The 14,324-nt window shown below is 45.5% G+C and overlaps 1 protein-coding gene across 6 annotated transcripts in view; it reads left to right on the forward strand.

The window, feature by feature from the left end:
* Window positions 1–14,324, forward strand: part of LOC147012082 (protein FAM234B-like) — a 125,320-nt gene that overhangs the window by 14,916 nt on the left and 96,080 nt on the right. The window lies entirely within an intron of this gene.

Below are 14,324 nucleotides of genomic sequence, written 5' to 3' on the forward strand. Positions count from 1 at the left end.
ATAAAAATGATCAACATGATGTGGTACGAGTGACAGGTTATTAGCTGCAAAATGTTGAAAACCAGGTTTCGTTCAACAACTTTAAAAATTTGACCTTTGCGTAACCTTTAAAGGTCACAAAACAATGTTGTAGACATTAAAATAAGGAAACAGGATACGTGCTATAGCTTAATGGAGTAAGTTCGTCGAAGAAGGTCGAAAACCCGGTTCAATTCCCACAACTTTGAAAATTTGACCTTTGTGAACTTGAAAGGTCAAGGATTATCACCTTTGGTTCAAAACTTCCTCTGGAACATTCCAGGAACAATATAACGTCATATAGGCTTTATGGCATTTCGCACTCCTCAGCTTATCCATACTTTGATGAAATCAGCGTAAAAACAAAGTTGAAGGGGGCGCCACGGGCAAGGTGTTCGAGATAGAGCAAAATAGTTTCAAGACTTTAGGTGGGGAATGACCTTAAGATTATGCATAAAAAATATTGTCATCCTCGCTCTCAAAGTTTGGGCGGTCGTATGATTTTTATGTCAAAATTCTAAATTTTCTAAGTTCGTCACCTTGTGACCTTGACCTTGGGACGAAAATGAAAAATCGAGCTCCGTGGGGCTATGCAGGTGCCATTGCGCTACCCAAATACTGAAACCCCTGTCAGATTCGACAAACCCCCTCGTAGTCCGGGAGCCAACCGATCAAAATTAAAAAAAAATTGCCCGGTCTGCTATAAAAATTTTGTGTTGATTTTCATAAAGAGACACCCTTTGAGTATATGAAAACCAATGTTGGCAATGGTGAAACTCTTGCGCAACAACACAGTCAACACTTTTGCGAGCCCCCTCTGATAACAAAATGTTGGCAAAAGCGAAGATGTAGGATGGGGGTAGGGGTAATTCATATTGTCCTAAAATCATAACCACTAAACCTATATACACAAATGACCCCTCATATTAAAGAGGAGTTCATTTCCTATATCACAATTGGTGTAGATTTAACCTACCTTCAATTGACAAGGTTATATGTCAAACAACAAAAGATTTATGTAACTCAGAAATGCTTGACTATCAATGGGGTCAGGAACAAGAACATACTTTTACATGCCATGGTTTTAAGGAAGATAAAATTAGAAATGGATTAACACAATATTGTGACATGAAACATCCTCTTCAGAGGAAGAGTCACTCTCTGAAACAACTCCACCACATGAACCTCTCTGACCAAGGCATATGCATGTCACTCAGCAAGGCACAGCAGCCTTTTTGCATGAACATCGTTTCAGACATTTGGATAATTTGCACATGCAAGACACCGTTTTGTCTATGTTTGGCTTGGCTGGCTTAGACATGAGAATTGGGACCAGTTTTCCATTGATAAGGGTTCTGCCAAATGTTGTGGCTGGGGGAAGTGCTCGGTCACTGAGATGTGCACGTCTATACAGAAGCAATTGATACAATGCTCTTAAAACAAGGAAGTAAAACGCATCTTCTGTTGCTGGCAGTGACCTAAGGTCTAATTTTGAAGAGACAAACATATGCTGCCTGAGGGTATCCAAACAGCTGAACCCTTTTTGGCCATGCAGAGCAGTCCAGTATACTCTGGCCTCATCAATGACACATTCTGTTGCTGCCATTTCACTATCTCTTCCAAAATCAACAAGGTGGGGAAGGTTTCCTATCAGTCCCAGAGAAACCTGTGCCGCTCTTCTTTTCACAGGAACACAGGCATCATCCCAACTGACTGGAAGAGGGGCCTTGTTGTCCCTCTCTGGAAAGGGAAGGGTGATCGCCAAGACTGCAAAAACTACCGAGGGGTGACGCTGCTCTCAGTGCCGGGCAAGGTCTTTGCTCGGATAATTCTTGATAGGGTTTGCCACCATCTGCTTGAGCACCAGCGTCCAGAGCAGTCAGGCTTTACACCAAAGAGGTCAACGATTGACCGTATCCTTGCACTTCGTGTCCTCACCGAACACAGACGAGAGTTTCGGCAGGGGCTGCTTGCAGCCTATGTTGATCTCTGTAAAGCGTTCGATTCAGTGAATCGGGATGTCCTCTGGAGGATTCTTGGTCTTCGTGGGGTGCCACCGAAACTGATCGATCTGATGTCTGAACTCTACTCTGGTACTGAGAGTGCTGTGAAGTGTGGTGGTACCATCTCTGACTTATTTCCAGTTGTTACTGGAGTTCGTCAGGGATGTGTACTTGCCCCCACACTTTTCAGCACTTGTATGGACTGGATTCTAGGGAGGATGTCGGAGAGATCAAGTTGCGGTGCATCGTTTGGCAATGTCAAGATCTCAGACCTTGATTTTGCAGATGATGCAGTCATCTTTGCGGAGACTTTAGACATCCTCTTGGGGGCCCTCGAGGTGCTGAATGAGGAGTCGGAGCCATTGGGATTACGGATTTCTTGGGTCAAAACTAAGATCCAGGCTTTCGGTGACATCTTGGATGCTGCTGTCCTGTCTGTGTCTGTTTGTGGTGAGGATGTTGAGGTCGTGGAGAGATTCACTTACCTTGGCAGTGATATTCATGTCTCCGCAGGTTGTGAGCCGGAGGTCAATAGACGTCTGGGTCGGGCCTGGGGAGTCATGGATTTACTGGATCATGGGGTGTGGCGCTGCCGGTACCTGTGCGGGAGGACGAAAGTCTGAGTCTTCAGGTCCTTGGTACTTCCAGTCTTGCTCTATGGGTGCGAGACTTGGACTTTGACCAAGGATCTGAGACGGAGACTTAATTCCTTTGGTACCAGGTCTCTTCGGAGAATCCTTGGCTATCGCTGGTCGGATTTTGTGTCCAACGAGCGGTTGCTGAGAGAGACTCGGATGAGATTTGTTACCTGCATAGTCCGTGAGCGTCAGCTGCGGCTGTATGGACATGTGGCTCGTTTTCCTGATGCTGATCCTGCTCACCAGATTCTCTCAGCGAGGGAGTCTCATGAGTGGGAGGCCAGTGGGCCGACCACGTGCCTCATGGTTGCAGCAGGTTGACCATCATCTCAAGGAGATGGGATGGGCCTGGCATCTGCCTGGGGGATGGCCAGACGGAGGCCCCTGGAGTACCGGCGGAAAGTGGACGCAGCGACGCGCTGTTCTGGCACATGCTCCCATACCTGACCTGACCTCTTCTTTTCCCCTTCTGAATGGGTAGCTCACTGTGTCACATCCACACAACACATATGTGCACAGAAGTGTAGCTGCGACATCAAGAGGATTTTCTGGTACTTCTTGCTCAACACTTCTACCAGCTCATGAATAGGTAGGTATTGATTCTGCCGTTGTATCCAGAGTTCTTGCAATGTGTTCAAGCAGCAGAAGTGATATATACACAGCATAATTATGTCTGTATCTGTTGCATGCACAACAGCTCGATGGTGATCAAGATATTCCACACAATACGCAAGATGAGCAATAATCCTTGTGTCTGCCTCTTCATGTTCTTCACAAGGTAAGTCCAGAACTGAACTTGATGCTGATGTGATGGAAAGAGTGTGACCTTTGTTTTCCATCATACTACCAAGAATGATGGTCACTCCATCCGGAATAGCTTCAGGACTCTCACAAAGGGAAGTGCCAATGAAGTTCTGAAGATTTCCTTTATTTCTTGGATTCTTCATGAATAAATTCCAGTCCGGAATTTCTAGACTCTTGGATGGTGAGAATTGTCTTGCCTGGTCTGTCTGGTTTCTCCTCTGCTGCTCATCACCCTTCAAAGTATGGCTATCATCAAAATCATACTGATCACCAATGATGTTGACACAGTTGCACATTTCAGGTTTCAACTGCAGGATACACCTGCTTGCGAAGATACAGCTGGGGAAGTTCACCAAATGTTTTCGCACCCATTTTTTGGTATTTATTTACAAATGCCATTGTGTCTACCAGATAAACTGTGTATAGGTCACTCTGTGGTAATGATGGCAGCTGTAAAACAACATCCTGCTCAGCTTCAGCAATTAGCACTGCCACGAAATCAGACTCGTTGCCTTTGCGCATTACAACCCCCTGTGCTAAGCGTGGATCAACCTCAAACAGGGATGATGGATAGTCTGTCCACTCATGGGAAAATGCAATCTGTCTTGTGACTGGGTCGGCATCTCGATAGAAACACAGCACACGTGTAGTTGCAGTCTCATCTTGATAGATCCTGATTAAACTCTCTTTCCTTGATGGTTTTGATTTCTTCTGTGAGGAGAAAGTTACCAGCTTCAGTGGTTCAATCTTAATAGAGACCACCTCTTCTGCTTTCATAATGGCTTCCATGCCCTTAGCTTGAGCATGGACCAAGTCTTTTGAAGCAGCCTTCTCACTAGTTGCTCTATTGAGCAGAACCACTTGGTTGTTACACTGGAATGGGTTTATCATCTGCTGGCATATCACTTTCTTGATCTCCTCAACATGCATATGTTCTTCTGTTGCCTGCTTCTGTGTTTCTCCATGATGAGTAGATTCCTGTTGGCCTAGATTAGCCATAGACTTTATGTTCTCTGATACAGCTGTGAGAAATGGTGCTGTCTTCACATATTTATCTCGAGCAGCTGGTGCCTGAGATATGCCTTTGAACAGAGATGTCTTCCCTTCATTGTTGTATGTCTGCTCCAGGGCCATGTCACTCCAAACACCATTGAATTTTCCTTTGGAAGAGTGAACTGTGAAGTACCCAACCTGGATCCAGCAAACCTTAACCGAACTGTGTTCAATAGAGTAAGAGGATTTTGGGGGTAGGGGTAACTTTGGTTGACAAAAATGTTAATTTTCTCTTTAAAAATTGATAGAACTCAATCAAATTTGCTGTTTTAATTAGCCATGGATACCATGTTCATATCACATTAAGAGAAATTAGTATTCTAATGCAGCATCTGCCTATGATAAGAAAAGTTCTAAAGGCCATCTTCAAAAAACGTTATTTTTAAGGCATTTTTCACAAAATTATGTACTTTTACGAGGTTTACTTTCACAAAGGCAATTTTTTTTTGTCATTTTACAATGCACTGATTGAATTCTTACATTTAGTTCACATTTATTTTTCATGAATGTGATTTTTTAATTTTTTTAGAAATTTTATTGACAATTGCTGTTTTATCAAATTTTTCAAATCTTCCTCAAACAAAAACGGCCGCCAAAATTTTTCGCAAGAGCTTATGAATTGCCAACATTGGTTTTCATGAACTGCAAACATATATCTAAACATCCTGGGGGTGTAAAATTTTATAGCAGAGGCTGTAAGGTCCAACCCTAAAACAGCCTCGTACACAGGTTGGCTCCCGGACTATCGGTAGGAGAAGATGCAAATTGAAATTTGCTACCCCCTAAAAACACAATTCGCAATTTTCTAAGTTCGTGACCTTGTGACCTTGACCTTGGGACGAAAATGAAAAATCGAGCTCTGTGGGGCTATGCAGGTGCCATTGGGCTAACCAAATACCGAAACCCCTGCCAGATTTGACAAACCCCTTGGAGAAGATGCAAATTGAAATAGTCTACCCCCTAAAAACACATGTTTTTTGGGTGTGGCTCCGACCATAATGGGCGCACCACGCCCATTTTCAGGAAAACACTAGATCATGATATAAACCTCCCACCAAAATTTTATCAGGATCGGATCAAAACGCACGGAGCTATGCTCGGGACAGACAGACAGACAGACAGACAGACAGACACACAACAATAACGAATATAGTGGTCACTTTTTTTTTTCGTGAAAATATTTTTCACCTTTTTCATGAACCAATTAATTTTTTATACAGTACCTCTGCCACCGAAGGTGGATGGAGGTTGTGTTTTCATGTCTGTCTGTCTGTCTGTCTGTCTGTGTCTATGAGCAGGATATCTCAAAAAGCTGTGGATAGATTTGGACGAAATTTGGTGGATAGGTTGAATGTGTGACAAGTAAGAAATGATTCGATTTTGATGAAGATATCGATGTGGAAACTTGAATTTTTTAAATTAGATACGTCACCTGTTCGTCCATTGTCAGGAAGTGTCTTTAATCTTGAAAACTTGCTCGGTTCTTGTAGGGTTATCACAAAAGTCATTTTTAATATGAAAACGTAATGATTTTGGATCAGTGTACTTGCATTTTTAGGTCATCTCATCCTGATTATTGAAGAGATTAACTTAATAAAATCAGTCGTGATGTCCGGATGTCTGTCCTTCCGTCTGGTCGTCCGTTAACTTTTTGCTACTCCTCCCTTTATCACCTGACTGATAGTTCTTAAACTTGACACATGAATACAAAACGGTAGCCCCCACAATTTCTCAGGCTTCAATTTTTTGATTTCGGATCATGGGGTGGTGGGGTAGGGGTTAACCCCTGAAACTTCGGATCCCTATTTTTGCTACTCCTCCCTTATCACCTGGCTGATTGTTCTGAAACTTGACACATGAATTCAAGACTGTAACCCACGCAATCACTTGGGCTTCGATTTTGGATCATGAGGGCTCCGGGGGGTGGGGTGGGGGGGTGGTAGTGGTTTGTGGGATTATTCTTGAAACCCCCTCAAACTTCGGATCCCAACTTAACCGTTATTTACCAAGCGATTGCTCTTAAACCTGATAGTCATTCTCCTTGATGGTCCAAAGGATCTCTTTGTCTTGGAGTTTTGGATCTGGGGGGGGGGGCTCAGGGCTCGAGCTCCCAGGGAGGTTCCCCCAAATTTAATCCAGTCTAATGTCCATGACATTTCCCAGATTTTGGATTCAGCAGAGGTCTGAACGACAACCTCAAGAGATGAGCGTCAGCCCACTTAGTGCTATTTATTAGTTTTGGTTACCGGTGGCATCACATGCAGGCTCTCAATGTTTAGGATAATTTCTCTTTATCTGGTGCATCGTCTGTCCGTCCACAAATGCTTGCAACTTCTTCTCTGAAACTACGCATATGATATCGATGAAACTTCACCAGAATATTCATCACCGTGAATGTACCAAAGTTTGTTCATGGCATTAAAAAAAAATCGGGCCCAAAGGGGTTCTATGGGGTTTGCTCCCCAAAATAGGTATTTGCTTTCTTAGAAACTACACATAGTGGGACAACTTAGCATAACAATTGTGCATTTGTGAGGAAAGCACGAAATTTGGCACACTAGTCGCCTAACATATTGTTGTGGTTGACGAAATTTGCAAACCACCATTCAGGTCCCGTAGGTGAGATATCTCTGTAAGTATATGTGTAGTTAGGCCCAAACCCATTGTTTAGAGGGAATAAATGTCATTCATTCGGGCTGCGACCCTTCTAGATAGCCGTTTTTCTTTTACTATCTTTATTTTGGACCAGCCGCCATTACTACCATTACTACCACCACCAACCACGTCTCAACAGCCATCACACAACAACCACCAACCGCAACGCCGCTTCACAACCACAGCCACGACCCTTGCCATCACATCTCGCTCTCGCAACCATCGCATCACCGCCATTCCCGCGCCGCTTGTGGACACCGATCCTGGACTCGTGCAGGGCGCGCGCCGAGCGGCGGGTGCAAAAACACCAGCCTTTCCGAAGAAATCGGATCAAAAACGATTCACGCCCACTTCTGTTCCGTCCTATCGGCGAGCGTGGGGCGATTTGGCCCCGCCTCCAGGTGCGTCGGAGTGTGGTCGCTATATGCAGATTCGCGGATCCTAAAAGCATTCACGCCCACTTTTCCTCTGTCCAATGGGGAGCCAGCCAGAGGTAAAGGGTCGAAGGTGAAGGAGCGAAGCCACGGGGGCTATAAAGGGCCGCGTTCGATCGTCAAAAAGGCAGTTGAGTTGGGAAGAGCAAGAGTTGAGTTGGGAGTTGGTGGAGTCCAGTGGAGTTGGGAAGAGCCAGTCAAGAGAAGAGTCGGAGAAAGCAGTTGGACGGAGCTGTGGAGAGTGGGAGAGTTGGAGAGGTGGCGGCGGCGAAGGCAGTCGAGAGGGCGCTCGTGTCAGAGTCGGGGAGCTGCGGAGAGGGGAGGCCGATAACGCGACCGAGGTCGCGGTGGAGACGCTCGTCGCGGGACCCGAGCCAGCGAGATATCCTCATCCCCCCGAGCATCAACAACCCCCTCCTGTTTCCCCCCGCGCTGAGATAGTGCGAGAAGGGGGCCCCGTTCCCACCCTATTCCAGACACTGTCCGCGAGGCCCGCGGAGTCGGGGCGCCAGCGCCATTTTGCGGCTCATCACCAGACGGGTAGGCTCGACGCAGTCTCGGCCCCAGGCCCGTCTGCCCCCTCATAGTGGAGGGTGGTCCCTTTTTCTTTTGCTTTGAGTATATGTGTTGTCGGCGCCGTCTGTGAAGTAAAACTGTATAAGTGTTGCCGTGTGCTCGGTAGTCGGTGGTAGATCTGCATTGTGTTTTGCTTTTACATTTGCTTTTTGTGCATTATTGTGTGTTTCTTCTTCTTTTACATTTGCTTTTGGTGTATAATTGTATATGTGTGCTTTCCGTTTGCCGCGGAATAAATGTGTTTTATGTTGAACTGTTTTTCCCGTTTCGCTTCGTCTTTTCTCTAATTGAATCTCCATCTTACTTCACGTAAAGGGTTGGTCGTGGGCTAAAGACGCCCAATAATTAATCGAACCGTCGAGGTTGACTATAACACCGCTCGGTTATCCCGATAGTACGGAACGGGTCGCTTAAGTGGCCCGTGTCCGAAGTCGACCTGCGGCGAGGTGCGATCGCCTGGTCTACCCTCCGTGTGGGTACTTAGGTAGGTCGAATTTGGCGAGCAACCCTATCCCACGCGGGGGGCCGATTGGCACGATCGTGGTGAGGCCGAAAGGCCCACCCGTGACTAGTTCCCGGCGTTAGTCCGAGAGGGTCACGACGGGATTGTCCGTCCGGTGGGCGACGTGCCGCGATTCGAGTTACGTGGCCGTTCGCACGCCGGCGGGCGCGAATCTGCAACAATATTATGAACAGATTTGGATATTGGGCCATCTCAAATTCAGCCGCTGAATTTCTCATGATGCATTAATCACACCATTAATAAAAAAAAAATCATGGTCTAATGGGGTGGAAAAGGGGAGGGAGCTTGCCTCCCAAATATGTATTTGCTTTTTCCTCTGAAACTACACACAATTTCAATGAAATTTCACTATAACCTTCATCACCCGTAATGTACTCAAGTTTGTTCACGACCTTAAAAAATTGGGGTCTCAGGGGTTCTACATGGGGGTTGCCCCAAAATATGTATTTGCCTTCCTCTCTGAAACCACACACAATTTCAATGAAACTTCACCACAACCTTTATCACACATGACGTTCCCAGGTTTATTGATGGCATTAAAAAAATCCATTTTTAGCTCGCCTGTTCGAAGAACAGAGCTATTGCGATACCCCTGGCGTGAGCATCAGCGTGAGCGTGAGCGTGAAAATGTTAAATTTTTTTGTATTACGGAAAAACTCCTCGACGGATTTTGACGAAACTTGGTGGGGAGGTTCGGTATGGTCCAAGGATCATGCCATTAGATTTTGGACTTGGTCCCCCCCCCAAAAAAAAATTGTTAGATTTTTTTTTTTTTTTTTTTTTTTGCATTTCTACATGTTTTAAGTGATTTCCAACCCCCCCCCCCCCCCCAAAAAAAAAATGTTGGAGAAAAGAACGATAACTCTATCAGCACTGTTGACATCATATTTAATGAATAAGATATAAGGTTCACTTGAGTGACCCAGCACTATTGGCGGCGGAGGTTTTGCACTCTCCCGAGTGCTCCCCCTCTCGTTTCCTTTCTCATGTTTTTATCTACCACACTTTTTTTAATACGCCATATATATATATATATATATATATATATATATATATATATATATATATATATATATATATTGTGGATATTATGTGATACCGGTCGTCCGTCTGTCTGTCCGTCTGTCTGTCCGTCTGTCTGTCTGTCTGTCTGTCTGTCTGTCTGTCTGTCCGTCCGTTCCTGTCCGCACTCTAACTCCCAATGTTTTCAACTTTCACGTTTCATAGTTGGTACATAGGTACAGACTGTGTGTCGCAACATATGGTCGTCATCTAAAGTGGTTGCCATGGCAACCAGGATGCTGTTTCCATCTGTTCCTGTCCCCACTCTAACTCCCAAAGTTTTCAACTTTCACTGTGGAGACTTTCAACTTTCAACTTTCTTTCAAATTTTCAACTTTCACATAGGTACAGACTGTGGAGACGGTGTGTAGCGACATATGTTCGTCATCTCAAGTGGTTGCCATGGCAACCAGGCTGCTGTTTTCCATGTAGTAGCACAATTCTCTATATACCTTCTTGTTAGGGCTTATATTGTGCTCACTTGCGCTCTTGTTACTGATTACAATATACAAATACATATATTGCTTTATAATTATACTTCACTGCAATACTTTATAAAAAATATTAATTATTAGACTCGTCTTTTAAAAACGATAAATGTATAAACAGGCGAGCGTTGGGTGGCTTTGACACCAACTCTGGTCAACTTTATAAATAACTTTAGTCACATGCCAAGAATATCATGCTTGAAAAATTTGGTGTCATTTCGTGACAAATCTAGCTCGCTTCCTACTGCATCCCAAACCAGAGTTGGTGTCAAAGCCACCCAATGCTCGCCTGTTTATACATTTATCGTTTTTAAAAGACTCGTCTAATTAATATTTTTATAAAGCATTGCAGTGAAGTCTGATCCAAATAATTTTAAAGCAATATATGTATTGTAATCAGTAACAAGAGCGCAAGTGAGCACAATATACGCCCGAACAAGAAGGTATATACAGAATTGTGCTACTACATGGAGAACATCATCCTGGTTGCCATGGCAACCACTTTAGATAACTAACGTATGTCGCGACATACCGTCTCCACAGTCTGTGCCTATGTACCAAATATGAAACGTGAAAGTTGAAAACTTTGGGAGTTAGATTGCGGACAGGAACGGATGGACGACACATAATACACCCCGATATATATATATATATATATATATATAATAAGCCTGGTGTTGGCGCAGTGGTAAGGGCAGTGGCTTGGGACCCAAGAGGTCCTGAGTTCAAGCCCCGTTGGGACACTGAATTAATATATGTATGTATATGTATATATGTATATGTATATGTATATATATATATATATATATATATATATATATATATATATATATATATATATATATATATATACCAAGTCGAAAACACCAGGGGGTTGACTCAGCCTGCCATCCTTCCGAGGTCGGCGAAATGAGCACCAGTTGTACTGGGCCCGGTGTATGCCCCGGTTAGAATAGGTGTACCATATCCCTGTGTGTCGTAAGAGGCGACCAGGGTTGCGTCAGGAAGGGCATCCGGCGTAAAAACCTATGCCAAATCATTATGCGGACAACAAAACGAATTTCCATACCGGATCGGTCGAGGCCCGGGTTACCAACGACCGCCACCCGTACCGGTGGTCAGCAGGGTACCAGTGGAAATTGTGCTACTGCTGGGCGAAGGAGGAGAAGGAGACGGGGAAGGCGAGTCCGGAGGCAGTGGGAGAGGGGGAAGGGTAGAAGTGTGGAGGTGAGAGTTGGAACTCTGAATGTTGGGACGATGACTGGCAAAGGGCGAGAGTTGGCTGATATGATGGAGAGAAGAAAGGTGGACATACTGTGTGTACAAGAGACCAAGTGGATGGGGAGTAAGGCGAGGAGCATTGGAGGTGGTTTCAAACTGTTCTACCATGGTGTGGATGGGAGGAGAAATGGTGTCGGGATAATCCTGAAGGAAGATCATGTCAAGAGGGTATTGGAGGTGAGGAGGGTGTCTGACCGAGTGATGAGTGTGAAGTTGAAATTGAAGGGGTGATGATGAATGTCATCAGTGCATATGCCCCACATATGGGGTGTGAGATGGAATATAAAGAAGATTTCTGGAGTGAGTTAGATGAAGTGGTGGAGAGTGTATCCAAGGATGAAAGAGTGGTGATTGGAGCAGATTTCAATGGACATGTTGGGGAAGGGAATAAAGAGGATGAGGAGGTGATGGGGAGGTACGGTCTCAACAAGAGAAATGTGGAAGGGCAAATGGTGGTAGAGTTTGCAAAAAGAATGGAAATGGCAGTGGTAAACACGTATTTCAAGAAGAAGGAGGAACACAGGGTGACATACAAGAGTGGAGGAAAGTGCACACAGGTGGATTACATCTGAAGTAGGAGATGCAACCTGAAAGAGATTAGTGACTGTAAGGTTGTAGCAGGGGAGAGTGTAGCTCGACAGCATCGATTGGTGGTCTGTAGGATGACTTTAGAGGTGAGGTTGAGGAAGAGAGTGAGGGCTGAACCAAGGACCAGATGGTGGAAGCTGAAGGAGGAAGACTGTTGCGTGAAATTTAGGGAGGAGGTGAGACAGGCGTTGGATGGTGGTAAAGATGGGTGGGATGATTGGGCAACGACAGCAGAAGTTGTGAGGGAGATAGCTAGGAAGGTACTTGGTGTGACATCTGGACAGAGGAAGGAAGATAAGGAGACTTGGTGGTGGAATGAGGAAGTACAGGAAAGTATAAGGAAGAAGGGGTTGGCTAAAAAGAAGTGGGATAGTCAGAGAGATGAAGAAAGTCGGCAGGAGTACAAGGAGTGGCGTCAAAAAGCAAAAAGAGAGGTGGCTAAGGCCAAGGAAAAGGCATATGACGACCTGTATGAGAAGTTGGATACAAAAGAAGGGGAAAAGGATTTGTACCGATTGGCAAGACAGAGGGACCGAGCTGGGAAGGATGTGCTGCAGGTTCGGGTGATAAAGGACGCAAATGGGAATGTGCTGACGAGCGAGGAGAGTGTGTTGAGAAGGTGGATGGAGTACTTTGAGGAGCTGATGAATGAAGAAAATGAGAGAGAGAGAAGGTTGGAAGAGGTGGAGATAGTGAATCTGGAAGTGGGGTGGATCAGTAAGGATGAAGTGAGGACTGCTATGAAGAAGATGAAAAGTGGAAAGGCGGTTGGCCCAGATGGAATACCAGTGGAGGCATGGAAGTGCTTAGGAGAGATGGCAGTGGGGTTGTTAACCAGATTGTTTAATAAAGTCTTGGAAAGTGAGAGGATGCCAGAGGAGTGGAGATTAAGTGTACTGATTCCGATTTTCAAGAATAAGGGTGATGTGCAGAGCTGTGGAAATTACCGAGGGATAAAGTTGTTAAGCCACACCATGAAGTTGTGGGAAAGAGTAGTGGAAGATCGGTTGAGAGGAGAGGTGACGATCTGTGAGCAGCAATATGGGTTTATGCCAGGAAAGAGCACCACTGATGCGATGTTTGCTTTGAGAATGTTGATGGAGAAGTATAGGGAAGGCCAGAAAGAGTTACATTGTGTGTTTGTGGATTTAGAGAAAGCTTATGATAGGGTGCCAAGAGAGGAGTTGTGGCATTGTATGAGGAAGTCGGGAGTGGTGGAGAAGTATGTGAGGATCGTGCAGGATATGTATGAGGACAGTGTGACAGCGGTGAGGTGTGCGGTAGGAATGACGGACCGGTTTAAGGTTAAAGTGGGATTGCACCAAGGATCGACTCTGAGCCCTTTCCTGTTTGCAATGGTGATGGACAGGTTGACGGACGAGATCAGACTGGAGTCTCCATGGACCATGATGTTCGCGGATGACATCATGATCTGTAGGGAGAGTAGGGAGCAGGCTGAATCGAGCCTTGAGAGGTGGAGGTACGCACTGGAGAGAAGGGGAATGTTAGTCAGTAGGAGAAAAGACGGAGTACATGTGCGTAAATGAGAGGGAGGGTGGTGGTATGGTGCGGTTGCAAGGAGTTGAGGTGGGGAAGGTGGATTGGTTTAAATACTTGGGATCAACTGTCCAAAGTAACGGAGAGTGTGGGAGAGAAGTGAAAAAGAGAGTGCAGGCAGGATGGAGTGGGTGGAGAAGAGTTGCAGGAGTGATTTGTGACAGAAGGGTAGCTGCAGGAGTGAAGGGGAAAGTATACAAGGCGGTAGTGAGACCAGCTATGTTGTGTGGTTTGGAGGCGGTGGCGCTCACAAAAGACAGGAAGCAGAGCTGGAGGTGGCAGAGTTAAAGATGCTGCGATTCTCGTTGGGAGTGACGAGGATGGATAGGATAAGAAATGAGTGTATTAGAGGGACAGCGCAGGTAGGACGGTTTGGAGACAAAGTGAGAGAGGCGAGTGCGATGGTTTGGACATGTGCACAGGAGGGAAACGGAGTATATCGGGAGAAGGATGTTGAAGATGGAGCCGCCAGGCAGGAGGAGAAGAGGAAGGCCAAAGAAGAGGTTCATGGATGCGGTGAGGGCGGACATGCGGGTGGTTGGAGTGTCAATGGAAGATGTGGAGGATAGAGCAAAATGGAGACAGTTGGTCCGCTGTGGCGACCCCTAGCGGGAGCAAGCCGAAAGAGGAAGAAGAAGATATAT

This window comes from Eptatretus burgeri, chromosome 15 (assembly GCF_056783735.1).
Source record: "Eptatretus burgeri isolate ZD-2024b chromosome 15, Ebu_testis_v1, whole genome shotgun sequence".
Classification (NCBI taxonomy): Eukaryota; Metazoa; Chordata; class Myxini; order Myxiniformes; family Myxinidae; genus Eptatretus; species Eptatretus burgeri.